Here is a 19,902-nt window from a genome sequence, read left to right as displayed (position 1 = left end):
TTTATTTATTTATTTTAAGTGTAGATTATAAAACCGTATTTTTGAAACTCATATAGTTTGGAAAAAATTCAGCGGAGAAACTTTATTGGTTACATTAAAATTATCTATACGTAAGATAGTTAATACGCAATGCAAAATGAAACGAAAGAGCAATGATTACGTTTTATACAGGAAAATATTCGATGTTTGTTAGGTTTAAAATATGTAGTAAAACTTACCTCGTTTTGTGTCTTTGAAACCTATCCAGAAATACATAGGAAATAGTAGAAATGCACTGAAAACTAGCTGTAAAGATACGTTTTGGTTAGAAAACAATAAGCATTTAAATTATATGACATGTTTTATTTTACATTTCGGTCAAGTTCAAGATTTTTATACGATACTAGCTGCATTGCCCGGCTTTGCCCCGTCTACCTTGAAAATAACCATTGCGTCAAATGATCTTCACTAATCAGGATTAAATGAAAGAAAAAAAACCATCATTCAAAATTTTCTCGTCAAACAATGACGACAGATACTAAAGCACTTTTAAGAAATTAAAACAAAATGAGAAAGATGAATTTAAAAGGCGTAACCATGGAAGCACAAAAAAAAAAAAAAATTAAGAATTGATAATGAGAAAGATGGAAATAAACAATGGATTCAAAAAGCGTTACCGTGGAAACGCAAAATAAAATGGTTAAAAACTTGAATAGAGAACAGATATTTGAACTTCATTTAATTCGCTTGTAACTTTTTTTCTAATGAGAACTAGAGGGTTAAACTTTCGACCACAGGTAGAATTAGATCTGGAGTAAAAAAAGCCACTCTTTTCAGTTTTGTGAAAAAGAAAACTGTGGGACAATCCCTTCATTTTTTATTGATAGATTTAATGAAGAAAGTAGTGCCTAAATTTCAGCTAAGCTTAAACAAATTGGAGTTAAAAATGCAAATAACTCCCGTCGTAATTAAGTTAGATCATAGAAACAAATTGCGTAGAACGCGGAAAGTTCTACTCTTTCCAACGATATATAATAATAATATATGAAAGTAATTTTTCATTCCCATAATCGGGAATTTATGAGAAAATTGGGCCTGAATTGGAATAAAAAAAGAACTATTCATCGAAATTTTTTTTCGAACTGGTCTGCAAACCTTTTCAGGATTTAAAGGAACAAACTGAAAATTTCATCGAAATCGGCCGGGTAGTTCTCGAGTTTCGCGAGTTCAAACACAGACGCTTTTTGGGGACTTTATTTTATATTATGTAGAATCTAACAAAAATACTCAGCGTTGCCTGTCGGTAACAATTACGAGAAACAATACCAATTCATTCGTTTTCTCAATAGAAAGAATACGAAATCTTATTGCACTGCCATAGTTGAAAATTAAGCTCCATACCAGCACATTAAACTAAAATTGTAATAAGTACGAAAACAAATAAAATTTGTTTAGAAACGAGAAGTCCAACCTCATTATCGCGACACCCGGTTTTCGCGACACTCCGGATGTCACGTCACTTTTTCAGTCTCTAACTCATGCTATACAATCTTAATGATGAGTGGCTCCTGATTTTACGATAGTGTTAAACATTGAAACTCCGGTTACGACGACACTTTTGACGACACAGTTGCTTGCACGGGATCGAATTTTACTTTAAAAGTGAAATATTTTGTCAATATGATGAAAGCATCTGGAAAAGTTTATTGCAGGAATTCCAGACTCTGGCAAGAGATAAGAGACATGTGTTATTACGGACCACGCATGCCACCTCAAGAATGGCGTGGGGCAAGTAAGATAAGTTCTGAAAGCTACAGATTTCAGACTTTGACAAAAAGGACAATCGAAAGAAATGCAAAGCAGGAGCATTTTAATACCGGACTAGGAAAGCAGGTGGCCAATGAAAACTTCTCCCATGAGAAAAAAAGAGATTAAAGCTACTCAATAGATTCAAAAGGAACACACAACTTTTTAGTGGAGAAAAGAATTAGGTGTTTTTTTCCCTTTTTCGAAAGGTGGGATTTGGGCGGGGTTTAACTGTTAAAATCTAATGAAATTGTGGTCAAAAATGGTGAATTGTGGTGAAGTTTCCTGTTTGGTTTCTTTCTGGCTGAGAATTACAGGAAACCCTTTTTTCAATAATCAACTTCGTGGAAAATATGAATGTTAATATTATTCACAAACAAAGTAAACCCTTATTAGATCGTATTTTAAAGTACAAAAAAATGATGTATTTAATTTTATTATAATTTTAATTTTACCCAACAATAATTCAAAACTACATTTGATAAATCAAATTAAAAACAGAAAAATATTAATTTCTTTTTTAAACCTATAATTTTAGATTAAACTAATGTTTAATTAAGAATTTTTTAAACTATTCCGGTTATGACGACACTTTGTTGACAGTCCCAAAGGCGATATGATAACGAGGTTCGACTGCATATACAAAATTGAAGAAATTTGTCGAAATCAGGAAGACTTCCTCTAGTGAACTACACTGTAAAAAAAAATCAGAAACGTTACTGGTTATTTCCGTGGAACGTGTCGGGATTTCACACGTTTTCACCTATTTCTCCGTAAAAACAAGTATCTTCGCAAAAAAGTTTCCTGAATCGCTACAAGTTGCACGCGTGCAGACTTTTCACTGTTGTGGAAAATATTTTTAGCAAATAGTTTAAAGATTGAATGAGCGTGTTTATTAAGTGTATCGGCCTAAGGCTGCTTACGGTCTGTAAAGATTGACTAAGCTCCCAATGAGAGCGAAAATGTCAAAGCATAGCTCGTCTTTGCAAGCAGGCAAGAGATATGCTTGGCTCCTTCTTGCATAGCCGTGATCGCTCTGATTTTTATGGAGCCTTCTTGGTAAATTAGGAAGGTTCTAAATCAGTTACACTAAACCTATTTGTTTTTTCTAGAAGGTTCTAGAGACATGAGTGGCTTTAACAGGGCTGCTTTCTTACGTCTTCATAAAGTTTCAAGGTTAATTTCAGAAAGGTTACTGACTTTTAACAGAAAGCGTTCCTGGGTTTTTGAAGATATGTTACTGGAAGAAATTGGGCACATCAGCTGCCCATTATTTTCCAAGAACGTTTCTGAATCGTTTTTACAGTGTAGTAATATAAAACAAACAATATTTTGCAAAATAGAGTTCTACCAATTAAATCACGAGAGAGTACTTGATTTCACTTACCTTCAAGCGAGAGGGGAGTTCCCAGAACCCCCAACTGAGGCTTCGCAGTGCGATGTTGCCCATGAACTTATCAGTTAGCCATTTCTGGCAGCATGGATGGGCCATGAAAGTCTTGTTCTTAGACATCGAAGCAAGCTCCATGATGGAATAATCTGCGAATTCCTTGACTTTGACGTTGAGAACGGCGTAGGCTTTCTCGGTCATATCATTGTAGCAGAGATCGAAGACGCCAATGGCGAAATCAGCGAATTCCCTACGAAGCGAAGAAAAATGACAAAAACTAGTGGTATAAGCAGAAGTCAGCGAGTAGAGATGCAGTAGCTGCGCAAGCGATCTCTAAATGGATGCACACTTAAGGACAAAATAAGAAATGAAGATGTTAGAAAAGAATCGGAAGTTTTTAATACATACAAGGGCTATTTAGAAAGTAAGGAACGTTTTGGAGTTAAAAAAAAATAATAAGCACAAGAATTATTTTTACTTCCTTTTACAAAAAAGGAAGTAGTGTATTCGCGAAAAAAATTTTCACCCAAAAATCGGCCTTAATTTCCATTTTGCTCACCCCCAAATATATGTTGAGTTTTTCTTTCAACGCGACCACACGTGGATATGTGCGTAGGAACGTACAGACACCCGAAATATCCATTTTGACGATTCCCGAGTTAATTACAACGAGTTTTCCCGTGACGTCCGTATGTATGTGCGTATGTATGTCGCATAACTCAAGAACGGAATGTTCTAGAAAGTTGAAATTTGGTACGTAGATTCCTAGCGGGGTCTAATAGTGCACCTTCCTTTTTGGTTGCATTCGGATGCTCCACAGGGGGTTTTTTGCCCCTTTTCGGGGGGAAATCATTGTGAGTTTCGATTCAAACTCAAGTTATAATTTGGCGGACATTTGGCAATATATCCCCAGTTTTTTGGTCGCCAACTTTTGTCGCCAACTTTGCGACAAATTTGGCGATTTTTTTATCTATTTATTTATTTATTTATTTTTTAATCTGGTTTCAATTTGGCCACTGTTGGTGATATTTAGAGCGTAAACTATTGAATTATATTAAAACTGCCAATAATGGGAAAATGACATGAAATTGGAGTAAAAGGAAGTCATGTGATGCACACATCAGCTCGTTTTTAAATACATCAGAAAGGGCGTTTTTTCGTGGTACAGTTCTACCGCCAGAGATCCCAGCGACTCAGTGACGCGGACCAGAAGCTCCTCGTAGTCGTCGTCAAAGCGCTGTGTTGCTAGTCAGTTTTTCCTTCATGCAAACAAGTGAAAACCACTAGGTGCAAGATCGCGACCACAGGGAGGATGGAGGAGGGGATCTTTCATCATCTACTTCCCTTCATCGTGAACCTTAGTTCGACCAATTTTAAACGAAATGCACCATTTCCGGACGGAACTTTCATTCATTACTTTGTTTCTGCACATTTCATATACTTGTCGATAAATTTCTATACATTTTAGGTTTTTTTGCCAACAAAACCACAGATCGCACCTCACAACTCGCGGGTTTTTCAATTGCAGCGCATATTTTAAATTTGAATATCGAAAAAACGGTCAGCGCAGAGATGTTCCCGTAGTGATAGCTGTATGCTGACTGCGATGCCGAGCACGCAGACACCAAAATATACGTTTTTGGCGTACTCCTGGTGGAGTGAAACGTTCTTCACTTTCTGAATGATCCTCGTATGAAAAAGTTAACATATACCCCATTGATTGCAAACTTATATGCGACGTACGACACGAGAGAGACTACCTATATACCATTCACGGAAAAGATAGTAACAGACAAATTGGCAAAAGGTTTGCTACTGCACCAGCGTTGGAGGTTTCTACTGGAATAAAAATGAGTTAACCAGTAGTGTTCGCCTTCGCCGCTTGCTTGGAACCGATAGGTTTACCCAACGTGAAAGTGTAACAACCGCTTCTTGTATATCTTATTATCTCTATGAAAAAATGAGTTCTCTCGAGATCAGGCTTTTGGTATTAGAGTCAGCTTTTAACATAAGTTTAAAGCATTGCCATTTTACTTTGCTCCAATCAAAATCTACTTACTTGCTGAGTTCCTCTACTTCTGCCTTAGCTCTCTCTTCGTGAACGTAGTAACTGATCTTTGTGAGTGCGTACGAGGCGCAGAGTGCCCCCAAGACCGGCGTGTCAAGATGGCGCCACAAAACTTTCGCCAAAGAGCCTCGATTCGACAGCAAACTCCACAGTAAGAGCAGGAGAAGCGCTTTTCTGCGAGCAATATCCATCGCCAGATCACGTGACATGCCCTCGTCCCCCGTGATTCGGAATCCCTGGGAGTGGAACTCCAGTTGCGTGCTGCTGATGCTCACGGGAAACCCCAGAAGGCTCTCGACGACCCAGTTCAAATCGGAATCCAAGAAGGTTTTGTCCAGTGCTGATATCTGTCGACAGGAAAAGTAAGTGAAAAGCCGATGTTGGTGCACTAAAAACAATTCAGAAACGTTCCTGAAAAATTGGGAACTGAAAGTAACTATAGATGGCGCTATAATTAGGATGAAAACGAAACCAGCTTGTCTGCTACAATGTTCTGCTACGGTACTACTGAGCAAGCAATGAATCAATACTTTTCTAGTTGTTTTTAGTGATATTCTTGCCTTGTTTTCATATTTTGTGCTTGGTTTGTAAGGATTTGGTTATTCTTAATGCATTATTTATTCATAAACTGTAGGTTTATTGGTTTTCTTTTTATATTTTGATTTGTGGTATTGGTATTTGTTGTACGTCCATTCTTTGACTCTTTACTACAATCATTTCATATCTTTTCCTATCTTTCCTATCTTTAACTTTGATCTATTATTGTCTGCTATCTTCTTCCCTTTGTTACTGTAGGTGTTTATTCCTACATAGGAGGACTGCCTATTATTATTTGCACTGATTGATCTATTTGTTTTCCTGCCGACAAATACCAAGTTTGCTTTAAAAATGAAGCTAGAACATGCTTGTATCATAGCAGATCGTTATAATTTTGCAATATATATTACTCAGGGTCAGTTTCCCGAGTGGTTTACGTTGCAAAATATTTTCGTATCTTACATTGTCACACTTGGATGACTAGGATGATCGTAAGTAGTATGAGTGACAAGAGAAGTTTTCTTATGATGCTTTTTGTAGATTTATCAGGAAGATGAACGGTTAAACGAGAGTCTCTACAAATGTAACAGCTTGAGAGCTTTTCATTTTCGTTCAATAAGTTAAAATACACGAATGACTTTTTTTTCCTTTGATTAAAAGTTTAATGCACGGAACAACGAGCAATCGCCATCATTTCCTATTCAGATCCTCTCGCCAGGTGGCGTGTTGGTTACTTTCAGTTCCCAATGATGGGCAGCTAAGGTGCCCAATTTTTGCCAGTAACATATTTTGCAAAAAAACACGAAAGTTTTATGCCAAAAGTCAGTAACCTTCCTGAAAATATCCTTCAATCTTTTGGTATATTACAGAAATCTCCCCTGTTAAAGTGAGTCCTGTTTGTGGAACCTTCAGAAAAAAACCTACAGTTGGTCTGTTTAACGACTTTCAAGAGACTACAAAAATCGTCCTTAAGTAGAATGCGTCCTTAAATAGAATGCTTTTAAAACTATAGTGGAGCATCCGGGATTGTGAAAAGTCGTCTTTAAATAGAGAAAGTCGTTAAATAGAGCGTCGTTAAACACAGAGTTAACTGTATATGTAGGCTTCAAGTAATAACTCACTGCCTTCTTTATTTACCAAGAAAGCTCCTAAAGCAACCATAGCCTAAATTAAGACAAAACTGCAAGTACGTGCCAGACACCTCCCTTACCTGCAGTAAACTTTTTTGTTCACTTAGGGAGTTTAGTCAATCTGGACGGACCGATAACCATGATGGATGCACTTAATAATACGCTCCGTTAGTTTTTTAACTGGTAGCTAAAAATATTTTTCACAACAGTTTTAAGTCTGTATTCGTGCAACTTATAGTACTTCCGAAAAGTTTTTGACCAGTGGATTTACAGTATTTAGCACATCCAAATAGTAATCAACCCCTTCCACATCACGCTCAGCATGTGCGGAATGTTGTTTTCCACACAAGGTTTTGCCTGAAATGGTTTACACCCTAATTTACTCATTGTAAACATTATTCTTCACGTATACCTGAAAGAAAGTCTCATGGAATATGGAGTCATATAAGGGCTTCTTGGAGGCTGAGAAATAATCTAGTACAGTCGGACCTCGATATAAGGTCACTCCAAGAGATTTCACAAAACTGATCTTATAACCGATTCATATATATATTTATTAATAAATAAGGATGTATTTACAAGGATGTATGCATTATTTCTTTTCAAAATTTAAAACATCCAAAAACATCAGTTAATTAAATTATAATAGTTGAATTGATTTGAACCAATTGAAATTTTTGGAATTAATAAGAAATTTTAAAATGCTTTTTTTAAAACTTCCAGTTAGAATGAAACTGCATTCAAATATGCCCAAGCAAAGAACTGATATGCAACTTACCTCGCTTAAAATTACATTAATACAGGACTGACGCGGTTTTTTTTTTAAGTTTGAGCACAATGGTTTCTAAGTATCTTCTGAAAATTTTCTTCGGCTTCTAATGAATGGTGAAAAATTGCGATATGTACAAACTGAGAGCCCACGTTACTGCTTCATATTTTAGTATCACTGTCGTAACACTCACTTTCTACTGTTAATTTACTACGTAAATAGGAAAAATGACTTTTCACTTTTTAAGGATCATATATCGCGTAAACTTCTTGGAAGTGAATCGATTAGGCAATGAAATCATTTAAAGAAGTCAGACAAAAGTGACCTTATAAGCGATTAATGTATTATGACCTGACCATATATCCGATAATACATATTATAGAATTCCTATTCAGCAAACCGGGACTTTAGAAAAGTGTCCTTATATGCAGGGTGACCTTCTAACCGGGTGACCGTATATCGAGGTCTGACTGTATATAGGGCTTCCTTTCAACCTAACTACATAAGAAAAATAAGTGTGAAACTTATGTGTGTAAAAATGATGATGAATTAATCATTTCTTCATAACTAACTAACCTAACAAACTCATATCGTTAACTCGATATGATTTGTCAAAACCCCGGAGTACTATGGTGGACATCCTATATTTAGAAAAAGACTACCAAGTTTGCCTCCGCTCTGTCGTTTTTAATATTATGCGCTATGAAGTATAACAAATTTCGCAAAACGTTGTCTTTTTCCACACTCGGGCATTGACACTTACCGCCACATAGCCTAGAATTCCTTCCCAGCACACCTCTCTGAAAAACGATTCTTTCAAAGATGACTCACAAAGCTTCAGTAACCGAGCAGAATCCAAATATCTGTGCACTTTAAAGCCATTGTTCAGAATGATGTGGACAAATGTCTCCCCGTGATCCATCAGCAAGGCGTATTCAAAAATATCATCATTCACCTGCATTGAAAGGAATCAGAATGGTGTCGTTTCCAATATTTTAAAAGTATTTTTTTCTGTAAGAATATGCTTAAAAACATAGGATCTAACCATTTTTTAAATAATTTGTTTACGTTTAATACTTTAAAAAAATTACTTAAATCGGTGATCTTTTATTGTTTACATTTCTTGCCGATGACATCACAAATGATGAAATGCCATTCTGTGTGCGATTCACAGTGCAAAATATTTAATTCACATCTTTACTCACGTGTATTGGCAATGATATGGTTGATAGCAAGCTTAGAGCGCAATTTCAATTCGCTTCTTGATTATCATAACGTGGAAATGCGGTAGAAAGATGCGCCAAAGAGCATCATTTGTGACGTCATCTATACCACGCCTTGTTTGAAAAATCGGACATTTTAAAAAATTAATTAAAAAACAACTGTTGGGAAAAAAAAAAATTCTGAGTCCATTTTTTTATTTATTTATTTATTTATTTATTTATTTTTTTGGCTTATTCTATCAATTTTAGTGACTAAAAGTAGTACTACTTTTGACTGAAGGAAACAACCCCATTAGGAAGTTTGGGTTTTTCAAAAGCTTTAACTTTACTTGCTCTATCTTGTCCGTTGGGTTGGATGGAGCAACCTTTTCAATCGTTTCCAAAACAAAAACTAGTATGTTGTGGCCATCACGAAACTTTCTTCTATATTTTTCTTTTTTTTTTCTGATCCCTCCCCATGCTTGACGAGGAAGCAATATTCCCAACAAAAACAAAATGACACATGCAAAAACTTGACTACCATCCCAATGTCTGAATTATTTTAAAAGCAAAGCAAAGAGCGAAAATTGAAAGTTATTTTAAAAGCCTTGCTTGAATTAATTACAAATATTTTTTTTGTTAACAAACATAAGATGGCAACAGTTAAAAATTTTAAATCATTGAGATAATATTTCCGATCATTTCCATACAATTAAAATCACGAGAAATACGCAGACGACAATCTATTACGATTTATCTTTCTTATTGTTGCATTAATAAAGCTATTTTTATTCAAAAAAAAAAAAAAACAACACCTCTTGGAGCGATTGGCGTCAAAATTGAACCAATGCCTGTTTACGTATGGATTCACATATATTCCAAATTTCAACCAGAACGCAGCATTACTTCTTGAGATAGGGCACTCACAATGGAAAAAAAGAACGGGCGATTGCGCTACCCCCTTTTTAGCTGTTGACACCAAAATAAAATCAGCTCTTATACCCACTAAGGGCTACTTGCCGATAAATTTTTCTTTCATTCCGTTCATTATTTCTTGAGATACAGCAGTCACAATCGACGACAAAAACGTTCTATAGCTCAACCCCCGTTTGAGTTATTGACACCAAAATTGAATCAGCACCTGCTCCTGTTACTGGCAACATATGGACCAAATTTTGTCTGATTTCGCCAGTTACTTCCTGAGGAATAGCAATCACGCGTAACTCAAAATACGTCCCATTGCTCCACCCCCCTTAGAGGAATTCGCGCCAAAAACCAATGGGCACAAGTTCACATAGGGGCACATATGTGTACCAAATTTCGTTTGATTTCATGCGGTAGTTTTTGCTGTAGAGCGGCCACAAAAAACTGGTCACACACAGACGTGACACACACACATACACACACACATACATACACACACACATACATACACACACGCATACATACACACACACATACATACACACACACATACACACACACAGACAGACAGACATTTTCCAAAAATAGTCGAAATGGACTCAGCACACCTCAAAACGTTCGAATCCGTCAAAATTCGAAATTCGAAAATTTGCACGAATCCAATACTTTCTTCTATGTATTAGATATAGAAGAAAGTAATGAACAGTCGCAATTATAAAGTAAACTAGAAAGTCGCCCGTCAAGGTATGACGGGTGAAAATTGCTTCTACATTTGAACGAAGCAGTTGCATGTTTGGGAATATTTTGATAGTGGATTAACCCTGAATTCCAGTAGATAGCGTTCATTGTTCACCCTTTTTCCGTTTCTTCACTCTCCTAAAATGACAGTCTTGCCAGTAAAACAGTTAAGTTAAGGGATCGAGTTCAGCTTTGTCAAAATAAAGCATTTCCCTCAGAAGCGCAGCGAAAGAGGGAGGGTGCCCCCCCCCCCCCAGAGTCATTGTTTTAACACAAATGCAAATTCTAATGCTAATAAGAATTTTCTATTGTTTTCCATAAAACACGAGAAACTCGACACTCGTTTACCCGTGTAGTTTCTGGAAACTCAGCCACATTCTGACAGGACGAAAAAAAAAAAAAAAACGCGCATCCCTTTAGAGAATGTTCCACAGTTACATTTATTTAACCCCTTCAGTCGGAATTATGAAATATTGGACCAAAAATGTTGATATTTGGTACACAGTGTACTATGGTAAAGGGTATCTTATAGACAACATTTTGAGTTTGTAGGAGAAAAATTAAAAGAGTTATGGCACGTCCAATGCTCCGGACCTATATTTTTGAAATCAATATCTCATATGCAAAAACGATAAAATACCGCACAAACTTCATTATATCGTTCTACAAACAATTATAGAACATAATATAAGCGTTTAAAACAATCAAAAATTATAATTTTTTTAAAAAATCAGGAAAAAAACCTCGCTTTTGAAGTGAAAATCTATGGTTGGAAAAATGAGTCACTCTCTGTCTCTCAATCCTTATATGTCAGTGTTGTCAATCCCAAAACGAAAAATTATTTCACAGATTATAATAAGTAGAATGTAAAGAGTCAACTACAAAAAAAAAATCAACTAATTAAATCAATTATTAAAAGATTAGCAGCTGTTTAAAGTGTATGTCCGGTATACCGGACACCAGGTCTGAAGGGGTTAACGCATGAAACTATAACATCAAACGATTTATTGCAATTCTCCAGTAATGAAATACAATAACAAAAATACCTTAAAACTTCTTCCTCTGATAAATACTTTAGCCGACGCCAACTCGGGACAGTTCCAATCCATAGCTAAAAGAAGATTTTCACTTAGCTGAGCGTCCAGGTCTACAATTTCGGATCTTTGACCTAATCAATGGAAGGAGTCGAGTCAGTATACAAACAAAAACATCCTGCGTCTTATATGCAACAGACATACAGCTTAGAAAGATTCAAGACAATAATTATCCCGTAATTTGCAATACAGTAGAACCTCTTTAATCCGAAGTAGAGCCTCTTGAAAAGGACAGATAGACTTATCCGACATTTTGGATCCACGACAGAATTGGATCCAACCTCGTTTCTAGTATTTATAAATACTTTATAATATTTACTGGTTGCTAAGTCGTAAAATAATTGATGATAAGTTCAGTAAAATGTCACTTAAGGTAAATTTAGAAAGATAACTTCGTTCACAAATTCAGCAAAAATGTATCGGGAAATGTTTACTATAATAAACCTCATTTTCGCCTTGTTTTAAATTTTTATTAATGAAATCGTATTCATCAACAGAATAAAATAATCAAACATCAATCGGGCAACACACCTAAAGCTTGGACATCAGTTTTCTGCAATGATGCTTTTGTACAAATACTATTTTTTGGCCGACAATTTTGGAACCAAAATGTCATATAAGTCAGCTCCCCATATGTAGGAGCTTTAACCCGAAGTAATTGGGACTGGGGAGAGTTCTGACTATCAAATCATTCGAATTAAAGAACAGTGCTTTTCAGCTGTCTTGTAGTACATAAAAACAGATAGAATGTGGTTAAAATGGATCAAAACTGTGCCACAGAAAAGAAAGAAAAGCTTTGCAGTGTTTATTTCATAAATAGTAAACATAGACTACACTAAACAAATTCCGAAACGTTACTGGTTATTTCCGTAGAATGTCTCGGGATTTCACACGTTTTCATCCACTTCATGTGAAAATCGAGTATGTTTGCCAAAACGGTTCCTGAATTGTTACAAATTGCACGAATGCATACTGATCACTGTTGTGAAAACTATTTAGCCCCCAGTTTAAAGATTAACGGAGCATATTTATTAATTATATCGGCTTCAATTCAATCAAGATGTGTCCAGATTGACTAAGCTTTCAAAGACTGAGCAAATCTCTGGAATAAGCAGGTTTGCTAGAATTTCAGGTGAGCTAAACGCATTTGTACCTACTTGCTATTCTATCTTAGCTATGGCCATGTTTGCAATAATTCTTTCGGTGCTTTCTTGGTAATTAAGGAAGGTGCCAAACTATTACATTAATTGAGTATAAGTTTTCTGTAAAGCAGGGTTGCCAACTGCTCCGCAAATATGGCGAAACTGGTCGGCTCCACAGAAAAGTTCTTTTGCTCCGCATTTCCCAGCCGGAAGTTTTCAGGTTTAAATTTTACTATTTTATCATAACAAATATGTAAATATTGGAAATTGAAAATTCTTTTACTCAAAAGTTGAAATAGTGTTTAAAGCTGTTTTATTATTTTTAAAATAAATATTTTTATACTCTTGCTTAAAATGATTTGTTGAAGATATAAAACAATTTCAGATAAGTGGTTTTAGTTATTTTATTGAGTTTGATTCAAAGCACGGAACTGCTCCGCAAAATTTTAAATTGCTCCTCAAAATCACCATAGATGCTCCTCAAACTGTTTCTCCAAAGTTGGCAACCCTGCTGAAGGTAAGAGACACGATTGGATTTAACCAGGGAGATTTCTGAATAATTCAGAAAGATTCAAGGATAATTTCAGGAAGGAAACTGAATGTTAGCGAGAAAAATATTCCCACACATTCACCCACAAACTACCCACACATTCACCCACCACACAGACACAAACACATACGCCTACACACACATACACATCCCCCCCCCACATACACACACATTCATACACACAACTACTCACACACGTATGCCTGCACACAGACACAAACACCCATGCCTACACATACATACACATATCCCTACACACAACACACATACCCCCACACTTACAAACACACACGCCTACATACACACACTCGTGATTGCGAAAAATATTATTTGAATTCAAGATGTCAAAATTCAAATTATTTATTTTTATTTTTTATTTTTTATTTTTTATTTTTTTATTTTTTTATTTTATTTTTGAGCAATCACGATTGCTTATTGCTTTCATTTGACTGTTTTAATGTCCTATCTTTTTACTTTCCCACCGCCACCCTCCGCACCATCACCGTGGACAGGCGGGCTCCTCACGCTGCTGCTCCTATAACGAAAGCCGTCTCCAGGTTGCATCCATATCCTACACACACGCGCATACATACACAACTACACACACACACACACACACAAACACACATACATACAGACACTTACACATATACACACACAAAAACCTACACACACACACACACACACAAAACTACCCACACTTTCATGCCTGCACACAGACACAAACACACATGCCTACACACACATACCCCATACGCGCATACATACACAACTACACACACACACACAAACACACATACATACAGACACTTACACATATACACACACAAAAACCTACACACACGCACACAAAACTACCCACACTTTCATGCCTGCACACAGACACAAACACACATGCCTATACACACATACCCCATACACACAAACACACATATCCCCCCCACACACACACTCGTGATTGCGAAAAACATAATTTGAATTCAAAATGTCAAAATTCAAATTAACTTTTTTTTTATATATATTTTTATTTTTATTTTTTTTATTTATTTATTTTTTTTTTTTTTTTTGCAAGATATGTCACTTGCAAATATTGGGCAAATTAGATGGCAATTATTTGCCACGAATGTTCCTAAATTGTTTTTCAGTGCATGTACAGTGTTTGAGTAGAAAATTAGTTTAAAAATAGATAATTTGATTTACAGTTCATGCTAACTTCGCAGCGCTCGGATTAGCGGACGTTCAGATTAAGGAAGTATGGATTAAAAAGGTTCTTATGCATATCTATTTCTTTATATCGATCTTATGAAGCGTATAGCTGCAAAAGTAAGTTCTGACCACCCCGCTTAATCGGGTAACGGATAAACAAATACCCCGCTTATACGAATAAAACATCCCAGAACCGAATATTTCCCCTTAGAAGCAATGTTAAAGATCCCCGCTTAATCGAATATTGTCCCCGGATAATCGAATAATATTAATCAATTTTCGCAAATGTTTTTGCTGATAAATTTTTAGAATAAACTCGGAAAAAAAATAAGTAAGAACAATTGTTGACGTTAAAGTACAAAATATTTTTTATCAACGACAACGGATTAGAGAAATAACATTCTTACTCCATCAAAACGTTTCCACTATTCTATCAAATTTCTTTTGTCATTACAAAAAAAAAGTGCATTCGATAACTAAGTTAAACTACACAAAAAAAAATATACACAATTAAGGTGATGATAGATTGATTAATATTAAATGCAAGATACGGTAGACGATGAGAGAAAAAGCGGAGTCAGAAAAATGTTACCAAAAGACTTTGAGCAAGCAATTCCTTATTATGGATTTTTTTTCGAAAAAATAATGCACTGAAAAAAAGGTGCCAAAACAAAAATTTCTAACTTAAGTTGTTAAGTTACTTTTTGTAATATTTTAAATGTGTCTGTCAATTTTCAAATGTGTGTACATAAACCAAATATTGAACTATTTTGTTGCTTGTTTAGATTATTTTTAAAACGTTATTGATTTATTATTATTACGTTTTGTCTATGTTATTTTGTATGCCTGGTTTTAGGCCCTGCTCGCTATGTGTTATTATGCAAAAGAAAAACTTTAAATTGCTTTTTCTCGATGATGGTTTTTTATTGTGTTTTCATGTCATTAAGCATTTTATAAATTACTCAAATGTTTAGAGCATGTTAAACCTTTAAAAACCACATTTTTTTTTTTTTTTTAAACTTTGATTTTTTAGATAATTAATCACAGAAAATTTTCTAATAAATTCATAAGCAAATGAATCCACAGATTTTTAGAGATGATTATAGTGATCGTTTAGCAAAAGACTTTTTTTAAATTAGTGCAAAAATAAAAAAAGCCTTAGGAATTTTTAAAAATTGAAAATTTTCTCAATTTTTTGAATTTTTAAAAAAAGTAGGCAATATTTTTAAATTTTGAAAATAAATTATGGATTAAGAAATAAGTATGCATGTTATGGTTTCAAAGAAATATAAAATTTACTTAAATTTAAAAAAAAATGTTTGAAAGGTTCTGTGACCCCTTAATCGAATGATATTTCTTAGAACCGACGATATTCGATTAAGCGGGGCCGACAGTATCGCAAAAAAAGGTTTTTTTTAGAAACAGTTTACATATGTGTCGCTACAAAAAGTAATGAGTTGCAAAAGATATGAGCTGCTCCTGCTTTATTTAAGCCATTTAAGGAACCATTTGAAACTCTCTGACTATCTCAGGCTTTTGTCCTACTTAATTATTTCTATTAAAAACCCAAAAAAAACAAGTATTTTCCAAAAAAAAAATTGGAATTTGAAAGCAGTTTTGAAAGAGTTTTGCAGCTAGACGCTTCAATGATCATGACGTTTTATAATTCAAAAGGTGGTCTACCAGAGCGGTTTCTCTCCCCCCTCCCGCAACTAAGTCCTGGATTAACCATTGATTCTTGGCGACAAATTTTGATAAATTTTCATGCGCGATTTTTCAGAGACAAAGAAAGAGTACTTACATTCGAAAACAGCCCTTAGAAATTGGAGACGCAGTTTGTTGCTCTTGATTCCTACTTCACACATGTTGATTATCCACAATTGCTTTTTGTCAAACTGAAAAAAAAATCTCACTTTATAATCGTAAAAAAGAGAAGGAGAACAAATGCACACACAAAAAAAAATCAATAAATTTGTTTTTTTGTTTGTTTGTAATGGGGCTGAGTGTTTTTTCCACATTATTTGCAGACTTAATGCACTATTCCTCCATTCTTTCATGTGTAACTCTTGCTATAGAAGTGCATTTCAACTTGAGAGTTTTGACGCAGTTTCCCACAGTATGGGGACGCCTGGGATCTAACGATGCGAAACTGCACTAAGAATTTAATTTAACCGAGAGTATTGATGGTGAGTACTTACTAAGTGATCGTTGATAAGCCACGTGATCAACTGACATGAACTCCGACGATTTTTTACATCTTATCAATCGACTGACGTGGGCTGGGTTTGAACCCGAATTGTTATGCGTAAGACGCCAAAGGCTTACCACTGAGTCTGTTGGCAAACTTGATAATTTGTATACGACGTGACCTCTTATACCATCGCTTCTCCTTTTATTTATTTACTAGCAGTACCCGCACAGCGATGCCCGTGCTAAAAATTTATGGAAGTCCGTTGAATCAAAAAATTGACGCCCCCTCCCCCCCTGATGTGAAATGATCGTTTTTCTTTGTATAAAATGCGTACACACCTTTTCGAAAAAAAAAACTATTTAAGTTTCTTTGGAATTTAAAACTTTTCGTCCAATCATTAAATTAGATTTACAGTTGCTTTAAAACTCTATTTAGCGAGTGAAGCGGTCTTTACTGCAATTTAAAATATTTCGCCAAATAAACAAAAAAAGACATCAAATAATATCTTTCAGATGTAAAAATAATTCCGCAGTTCTAATGTTTATAGCCAAACTTGCCCAGCAACCACGCTATCATAATCCATCCGTCTAACGAAAAACAAAAAAAAACATCCCGTGGAACATTCAAAAATCATCGTCAGAAAGAAAGAAGAAAATGTCGTACATTACACTCGGATAAAAACAAATCAAAAGTTTCTTTTCTTTGAAAACAAATCGCCAAAACAATGAATTACATTAACAGTTGCCTTAAAACAATAATCCTAGACTGAACTGCTCAGCGCCTAACGTGCGAAGCGACCACGCTACCGGAACCCATCCCTTTTGCCAGTGAAGCGGATGTTTTTTCTTTGGCAATAATAAATGTTTCGCCAATCAAACAAAAAGGTATAAAATCACATTAACAGTAGCTTTCAAATCTTTATATATTGAGAGCTGCGTTGCCCGGCTTTGCCCGGTCTACCTTGAGAACAAAAATTGTGTCAAGTGACATATATTCAACAATTAATTAAAATAATAACTTAATAATTTAAAGAATAACGTAAATAAAAGGGAAAAAACACCATGCAAAACTACCCTTCCAAACAATGACGATAGATATTAAAATACTTTTAAGAAATTAAAATGCGAAAGGTGGATTTTAAAAGCGTAACCATGGAAACATGAAATAAAATAAGTTTAAGAAATCAAATGCAAAATAAGGAAATAAACAATGGATTCAAAAAGCGTAACCATGGAAACGCGAAAATGAAATGGTTGACAACCTGAATCAAAATGACATATTTCGAAATTGATTTAAAAACGCTTGTAACTTTTTTCCCTTTGAAAATAGAAGCTAATATTTTTTCGACCAAAGGTCGAGAGAGATCTGGAGTAAAAAATCTCGCTTTTTTCCACTGGTGTCTAAAAGAATGCTGTGAAACAATTCCTTCTCTTTTTATTAATACAAGAAAGTAGTGCCTAAATTTCAGCTAAGCCTAAAAAAGTTCGAGCTAAAAACGCAAACTACTCCCGCCGTAATTAAGTTAGAGCATTGAAACAAATTGTTTAGAACGCGAAACAATCTACCCTTTTCAACGATATCTAATATTAATATGTGCAAGTAATTTTTCACCCCTTTAATAGCCAATAATAGGCAATTTACGTGAAATTTGGGCCTGAATTTGAATAAAAAAAGAACTATTTATCGGACTTTTTCGAATTATAGCCTATGTTACTCAGTAAGAAAAATCTTTCATGTAGTGAAAGAATTTTTCAAATAGGTGCAGTGGTTCCGGAGATTACCTGGAACATATAAACACACAAAAATCCGCCCTCTCTCTTTATCTTAATAAATAAAAATCTTCTGTGCGGACGTTTGTCACCATAAGACTTTTAAACGGCTGGACCGATTTTGATCAAATTTTTTGTGTGTAATTAAGTTGTGGCAAGCATGGTTTCGAAGCGCGATGGATCGAATCGGAAACGTTTTTGTTAATTAATTAATAAATTTAAACATTGGATGGTTATTCTCCCAAATGATTAATATTTATTTTAACCTATTGTTGAGCAAGAACTGAAATAAATATTTAGTCCGTTGCCAAAGGACAATAAGAAAGCCAGCTCTGCAATGTGTAATGAAATTTCCTACTGTGATATGTCAATTGAGAATAGATAAAACGTAGAGTGAGAGAGTGAAGCCTTCATTTCTTGAAAACAACGATTTTAGGGCCCGTGATATATTTCAAACTATACAGTACTGGAAGGTTCATGCAAAACGTGTGTTCTGTCGTCGTAGTTGAACCATGTGACCGGATCGGCGCTTTAGGTTTTCCTAACCAAATGATCAGAAAGTACCGTATCTAGCAACATTTTATTCTCGACTCAAATCCATCTGAGTTTTAGCACCAATGTCAAGAATACTGTAAGGATTATCTAACTTACTAACATTATTAAAGGAAAAGATGATGGAATTTAAAGATGAAATAAATTTTATTTTCCTCCAGATAAATTACAACAGGGTAATTCTGTAGACAAAAAATCAGTGCAGTGGAAGATTTTTATCTTTGGTGGAAAGAACAAATTAGGCAATATATGAAGTTTAAAAAATTTTCGTTCAAAAGATCGGACGGCAAATCGGTCGGAGTTGGCTTCGCTCAGTGATCGGCTGGATTACAGTAACGTGGTGGCTTGGCGACTTTGGCTATAAACAATAGATTTGCGTGATCATTTGTTTACATTTTAAAGCTACTATTGATGTAATTTATTGTATTTTTTCTTTATTTAGCGAAATATTTCAAATTGCAAAGAATTGTTTTTCGTTTTTAAAGAGCTTTTATAGCTTACTAGCATTCCCGTACCCGGCATTGCTCGGGTAATGGAATTAGCAGGGGTTAATAGTACTTAGTGCACCTAGTTTCGAAAATCCCCTATAATAATTACTTATTACCTATATTTTTTTCTAATTTTGGGAGGATCCCGGGGCCTTTGGACTCTTTATATATATGCCCTTGTCCTTAACTGATCTTTAACTGTTGTTAACGATCTTTTTAAAGTATTGATTATCTTTGCAAACACAGGCCATCCACATTTTATTGTTATACCTATGTTTAAGCAAAAACTTCTTTGTATAAAACATTTTTAGTTTTTTTTCTGGTGGTAAAATTATTCTGCTTGATGAACTGACTTTGGAGCAAGTTA

Source organism: Uloborus diversus, chromosome 8 (genome assembly GCF_026930045.1).
Source record: "Uloborus diversus isolate 005 chromosome 8, Udiv.v.3.1, whole genome shotgun sequence".
Taxonomy (NCBI): Eukaryota; Metazoa; Arthropoda; class Arachnida; order Araneae; family Uloboridae; genus Uloborus; species Uloborus diversus.
Note: the sequence above shows the minus strand (reverse complement) of the source record.